At 37.6% G+C, this 7,235-nt stretch overlaps 1 pseudogene; it reads left to right on the forward strand.

The window, feature by feature from the left end:
* Positions 1 to 7,235, forward strand: part of LOC106319910 — a 20,450-nt pseudogene that overhangs the window by 2,347 nt on the left and 10,868 nt on the right.

A 7,235-nucleotide genomic window follows, 5' to 3' on the forward strand; every position in this document is an offset into this window, starting at 1 on the left:
GCTAACCTAGCCTTCCCTGAAGGTCCCGGTTATCTGCTGGGCCACGCACAACACAATCAATATGAAAGAGTTGAAAGTAACAAATCGTAAAAGAGCGAAAAGAGAAAAAAGAGGTCTTATTTCCGAATTCGCGTTTGAGCGTGAACAACATGTAAGATGCTAGGCCACGAGAGCTATCGGTACGTTCGCTAGTCTAGCCACCTAAGTTCTAACCTAGTCGAGTCGCAGCTCGATAGTAAAAACGGAAAAATGCCTAAATTGCTCTACTGAGAAAGCTCTCCCTTGCTCCTCGCCTTAAGCTCTCCTTATATACTCTCTCTAGGTCGGTTTACACCTCTTCCTGGGCCGGATTCGTCGCGAGACGGGCTTTTCCATTTGTCGCCACCCTTCATGATTATCTTCGGAAACTTGACATTTATTTTTTTCTGCGAATAAAAAATAGACCGTCATATCAGCCTTAGTGTCAATCATGTTCTAAAATCGTAAGTGGGCCTTTTAGCCGCGGTTCAGGCCCCTTTTGGGCCGTTTTGGGACTTAGACGTTTTTACGATTTTTTCTAAGAAACATCCGTTGGTTTTTTCGAAAGGATTCCAATTCCCCGTATAGTTAAGGCAACTGGTGTTCAAGCTAACCATAGCCGTTTTTTACGGCACGCAGGAATCCATTTCGACGACCAAGTTTTTATAACTTTTCCCGAAGTCTTTCTTTGATAATCCTATGCGAGACGAGACATGGGTATTGCGTCCAAGGGCCCAAGGATTGTGTTACGGGAACTTAAACGAGGATGCACGGTTTCGGGACAGGAGGTCGGTCCTCGCCCACGGGCGAGATGACCTCGGCGCGGGGGTTTTGTCTAATGGTTTTTAATTTTTTTTAAGTTCTTGTAACCATAAACTAGTATCTTCATTGTAAATAATTTATTAAGACTATAGTTGTGCATATTAAAGGGAAGTCTTGTGTGTTATCCTCCTATCAATTTTGTGTAATTTTGTATGATAATGATGATAATATGTTATAGTTATTACACAAAATTTATAATAAAATAACACTAGACACAAATTCCACGTAGAAAGTTTCAAACACATCACACTTTAAATATCAAATAAGTTCAAACACAACAAAATAATAATATATAAGAAAACATGTTTACATCAGACTTCTATAGTAAAATTTTGTAACGGAACGTGAAAATGACATTAAAACACATCAGCGAACATAAAACACAATCTTCAAAAAAATTATTAGAATAGACTTCCTTAGGATATGCTCTGATATCTCTCATTAGGCATAAACATAAATAAACAAGAATATTCCTAGCTTCGTTATTATATACGTTATAAAAATTATTCTGGAGGTCCAAAATTGATAAATATACATGAATGAACAAGAAAATCTTTAAAAACTATTTTAAATTTTGAAAAAGTAAGTTTACTAAAATTAATAGATTATTTAGGTTACTTTTGCCATTACAAGTTATGAAATTTTCTCAATTAGCAGACTTTTTGAAAAATATTATTTTGTAAATTATTGGTTTATTTTCATATTTGTATATTAATAGAACATTTAGGTTTCATATATTGAGAAGTATTCTGATAGTGAGACTAATTTTGCAATTAAATAAAATTTGCAGAAAATTCGTTTTCATATAAAACTTTCAAAGAAATATGTTGTGATTAGGTTTCTGGGAAAAAACATTTTACAGTCACATGAAGTTTCTGAAGTATCACAAAATACTTTGAAGGTTAGTTTTGCAATTTAAACTATGTTTGACTATTAGAAAAGATTTCGTGAGAAGTCTTCTCATCTAAGATTTTTTAAAAAGCCTGCTCTTTGAGTTAATGTTTAACCAAAATCTCAGAATAAAAATAGAGCATAATTTTATAGAAATTTACTAATTAATTAATGAATTTAAAATAAAGTGTTTTATTATTTTCTTCAATTGTAAAACTGTTCTGAGTAAATTTTTGTGACATTTTGGAAAAAAAATTCGGAAATGTGAGGAGACTTTTCTAGTGGTCTCACGGTAAATTTTTCTGTAAATCTTCAATACATATAAACTTATGCAAGATTTGATTAATTGCAAAATAAACCAATTTATGTGTGTGTGCAATGAGACAGAAGAGTTGTTTACTATTTTAAAGAATATTGAGAGTATAGTCATTCTTGTTGTCGCTAGCTACTATTTTAATTTCATAAGTTCGGAATATTTTATTTAATTTTTATAATTTATGATTTAATTTAAAACATTTATTAATCATTCTTATAATTGTATATATATATGTAGAAAATTGAAACTGATTTATAACTATTATGCATATTTCGTCATAAATAGGTTGCTTATAACTTCTTATAAGCAAATTAAAAATTCTCATGAACAATTAATATTTAAGCCAATCTTATATATCGATTTTTTTGTTGATATAGAAATACAAGTATACAAGAGAGCCTCGAAGACATGCATACATAACATAGACTTGGAATAACGATGGCATGGTTGTAGTTGAAAATGTTTATAAAACTGGCTTCTTTCTTCTAAAGAAGAATGTCGATTTTAGTATCATTTCATCTCCTGAAGATAGCTACTTAAAATTCATAGTTCATGAATAAAAATATGATAATAATATAAATAATTCATGATCAAATATATTACTCTTGGTTTAGTACCTTCTCTGAAAGATGAGAAGTTCGCTCCTTAGATTCAAATGCTGATTGGAAGGAGATTTGAACCATTCACCCAAAAAGATTTATCTGTCTTGTTATCTGAAACTTCTTGGATCGTACCCAAAAAAACCATGAAATTGATAAAAGAAATAACTGTAAGGGTAAAATCCCTACAAGAAAACAGAACTATAGCGACGAAAATTAACGAGGAAATTTAATCCTCGTAAATTTACGTCAACTTTACGAGTATCTTACAATGAAATTTAAAAGCAACTTTAGTTCGTCTTAACATAACGACGAAATGATTTCCTCGTAAAAACGACGTAACATAACGTGGTTTTTACGAGGAAAAATGGTTTCCTCGTAAACTCGACGTAACAATAGCGTCTACTTTACGAGGAAATATTTTATTTTTACTTAACGACAAAATTTCGAGTCCACCAACTTTGTAGTTGTAACACGTTTTTCGTTTTGGCTACCTAACTAAATTTCGTCGTAAATTCCTAATAAACTTTCAACAACTAGATTCGAAAATTTTCTATAAATATGGACGTTTGAACATCATTTTAAACACACCAACAAGAAAAAAAATAAAAACGTGAAAGAAAAAAAAATGTCAGGCTCTGGGAATATTTTCGAGTTGCGGAGGTGGATGTATATGCACATAGATGCTAACGGGGGAGTGGCGAAAGAATACCTCGAAGGGCTGGAGACATTTATGCATCAAGCAGATTCCACACCGCTCCCAAGAAAGCGGTAAGATGCTCTGTCCTTGTCGGAAATGCAACAATTCAAAATTGGCAAATCGTGAAAATATTTGGAAGTATTTAATAAATAGAGGTTTCACGCCAAATTACTATATCTGGTTTCAATATGGAGAATGTTATAATTATCATGAGAATGAAGCTAGTAGTAGTAATAGCAATTTCCACGAAGAACCGGTTGATCATCATTTGCATAATGAACATAGTTACCATCAGGAGGAGGAGATGGTCGATTATGATAGGGGTCATGATATGGTAGCTGATGCATTCGTAGCTCATGATGAAGATGAAAAACCTAACATAGATGCAAAAAAGTTTTATGAAATATTAGATGCTGCGAATTAGCAACTTTACAGTGGTTGTAGATAAGGTCTCTCTAAATTGTCGTTGGCTGCTAGAATGATGAATATTAAAACTGATCACAATCTACCTGAAAGTTGCAAGAATAAATGGGCAGACTTGTTTAAAGAGTATTTGTCGGAAGACAATGTGTCTGCTGATTCTTATTATGAGACTCAGAAAATGGTTTATAGTCTTGGGTTGCCTTCGGAGATGATAGACGTTTGCATCGACAATTGCATGATCTATCGAGGAGATGATGAGAAGTTAGAAGAATGTCGATTCTGCAAGAAGCCACGATTTAAGCCGCAAGGACGACGACGTAATAGGGTACCGTACCAAAGGATGTGGTACCTACCAATTACAGACAGATTGAAAAGATTGTATCAATCTGAGCAGACTGCCGGAGGGATGAGATGGCATGCTGAGCAGACTGCCGGAGGGATGAGATGGCATGCCGAGCATACTCTGACGGATGGTGAGATGACTCATCCTTCAGATGCAAGAGCCTGGAAACATTTTAACAAACTACATCCAGAATTCGCAAGCAATAGCAGGAATGTGTATCTCGGATTATGTCCAGATGGATTTAGCCCATTCGGAATGTGAGGGAGACAATATTCATTGTGGCCAGCCTTTCTTACGCCACACAACCTGCCACCGGAGATGTGCATGCAACGGGAGTTGTTATTCTTGACCATATTAATACATGGTCCGAACCATCCAAAAAGGTCTCTAGATGTTTTCCTACAACCACAGGAGTTGAAGGATTTGTGGGGGTGAAGACGTATGACTGCTCAACGAAGACGAATTTTACGAGGCGAGCGATGCTTTTGTGGACCATAAGTGACTTTCCTGCCTATGAGATGTTGTCTGGATGGACTACACATGGGAGATTAGCTTGTCCATATTGTAATGGAACGATATATGCGTTTCAAGCGAATAATGGTAGGAAGACAAGTTGGTTCGATTGTCACCGTCGATTTCTTTCCATTGGCCATCCGTACCGAAGAAACAAGAAATTTTTAAGGTACAAAAGGGTCGTGACAGACACTCCTCCTCCATATCTAACTGGAGAACAAATTGAAGCACAAATCGATTACTACGGAGCTAACGAAACAGTTCGTTGTAGTGGTAATTGACTTATCCCCGGTAATATGCCTGATTTTTACGGTGTTCGGCACAAGTGGCACAAGAAGAGTATATTTTGGGAGTTCCCAAATTGGAAGGATCTTCTTCAGCGCCACAACCTCGATGTGATGCATATAGAAAATAATTTCTTTGAGAGCATCATTAATACAATATTGAATGTCCCAGGGAAGACAAAAGACAACATAAAATCGAGGTTGGATTTTCCGGATATTTGCTCAAGAAGTGAGTTACATATAAAAAGCAATGGACAAGTTCATGTTGGGGTCAAAATCGGTCACGACGGAATCAATGTCTGAAAGTTCCCGTAAAAATCAATATGAACAGTTTTACGAAAAGAAATCTTCGTAAAGAGATCTTTACGAAGACCTTTCCGGTAAAATCTTGCACTAATCTCGGTTGATTCGTTGAAACTAAACACCAATAGTCCGCGAACACGTTCATGACACGTCAGATAAAGATCCAGACAAGGTCGCCACGTAGCGACCGGTCCGCGAACGAACCGGTCGCTACATAGCGACCGGTCCGCGAACGAACCGGTCGCTACGTAGCGACCAACCAAGCCACTCGGTCGGTCGCTACGTAGCGACCGACCAAGCCATTCGGTCGGTCGCTGCCGACCGACCCGCGAAATAGTCGGTCGCTACGTAGCGACCGACCCGCGAACGAGTCGGTCGCTACGTTGTGACCAACCAAGCCATTCGTTCGGTCGCTACGTAGCGACCGACCCGCGAATGAGTCGGTCGCTACGTAGCGACCGACCAAGCCACTCGGTCGGTCGTTACGTAGCGACCGACCAAACCATTCGTTCGGTCACTACGTAGCGACAGATGCAGCGCGAACCAGGTTACTACTTAGCGACCGAACTGTCTCAGACATCGATTAACGGGTACGACCCAAATCCGTGCATTCTCATCTGTTCCTCAATGCTAGCTCCCATGTACCGCAGCCATATCATCTCTCACATCATTCCGATCAAAGTTACTGTTGAAACTTTACGATAAAAACAGCGAGAACTTGTTTTTTGTCGTAAAAAAATCGTAACAAACGTTTCATGTCGAAAGACGGCCCAACGAGGTCTAAAACGCGACTACAAGCCCACTTACGATTCTTTAAGAATGAGCTCGTAGATACTATGGTGGTTTATCTTTTTATTATAAAAACATAAAATAAAGATAAGTTTCCGCAGAAAAAGTGTTAAGTTTCCGTGGATAAACATGAAGATCGGAAAAATGGAATATATCCATTTTTCACTTAAGACGGCTTAAGGGCAGGAAGGAAAAAGATAAAACCGACCTTGGAGGAGTATATAAGGAGTCCTAGGCGAGAGGCACAAAGGGAGAACTCTCGGAACTTAGAAACTTTGAGGCATTATTCTCAACATGCTATGTTTCTATGACTGGCACCCGATTACCAGACGAACGCGCACAAGCAGTTCGATCTCTTGGTTCACTCTTGGTCTACGTTCGGCTTGATCCTCGAAAGGGGTACGTAGGCAGCCTTTCATAAGGTTCAGTTCAAAATCAATCAAAACCGTTTTCATATCTTTTTCGTCTTCTATTATCGAGCTGCGACTCAACTAGGTTTAAGGTTTTAGGTTGCTAGAACTAGGTAATTCGCTGACAGCTCTTGCGGCTGAAGCTTTTATAATCTCTTGTAATGATCACAACGCTCTTACGAGGATTCGAAATAAGAACTACCTTTTCTATAAATTCGTTTTGTTATCTTTTCATATTTTCCGCATTTATTTGGTTACTTGTCGTTGGCTCTCGCAGAGAATCTGGGACCTCAGGGAAAGTTAGGGTTTCCTGACTTTCCTCCGATTACGGAAATCGACTGTGTGAATTTCGGTTACCAGTCCCAGCGTCGTCTTTAAATCGACTAAGATTGTCGATCATTCCAATCCTCGGAAGAAGAAACATACACAACCCTTCAAAGTATCGGTTCAACCGTTTTCTTTCGTAAAAGATGAGGGGGAGTAGGTACATATACTATACTCGTATACTCCCAAACTTAAAAATTTTTTGCCTTGTCATCAAGAAAACACTTTCGTCAAAGCAAACTCTCGCAACAATAGGCAGAAAAACATTAAGGCAATACGATGCCTCCATAAATCATCCCAAAAAAGCAAACGACAATCTAAAATTCGTCTAAACGCTAGCAACATATCCAGACGATCATGAACATATCTCAAAAGACTATACAACATTTCTAGTCGCAATCATGCGAATAGAAAACCTACACCAATATCAAACTGAAAGTCGACGATTAGCCAAAGTCTTGAAGCCCTTTCCGGCTTTATAAAGCCATTTTCGTATAAAA

This window comes from Brassica oleracea, unplaced genomic scaffold (genome assembly GCF_000695525.1).
Source record: "Brassica oleracea var. oleracea cultivar TO1000 unplaced genomic scaffold, BOL UnpScaffold00686, whole genome shotgun sequence".
NCBI lineage: Eukaryota > Viridiplantae > Streptophyta > Magnoliopsida > Brassicales > Brassicaceae > Brassica > Brassica oleracea.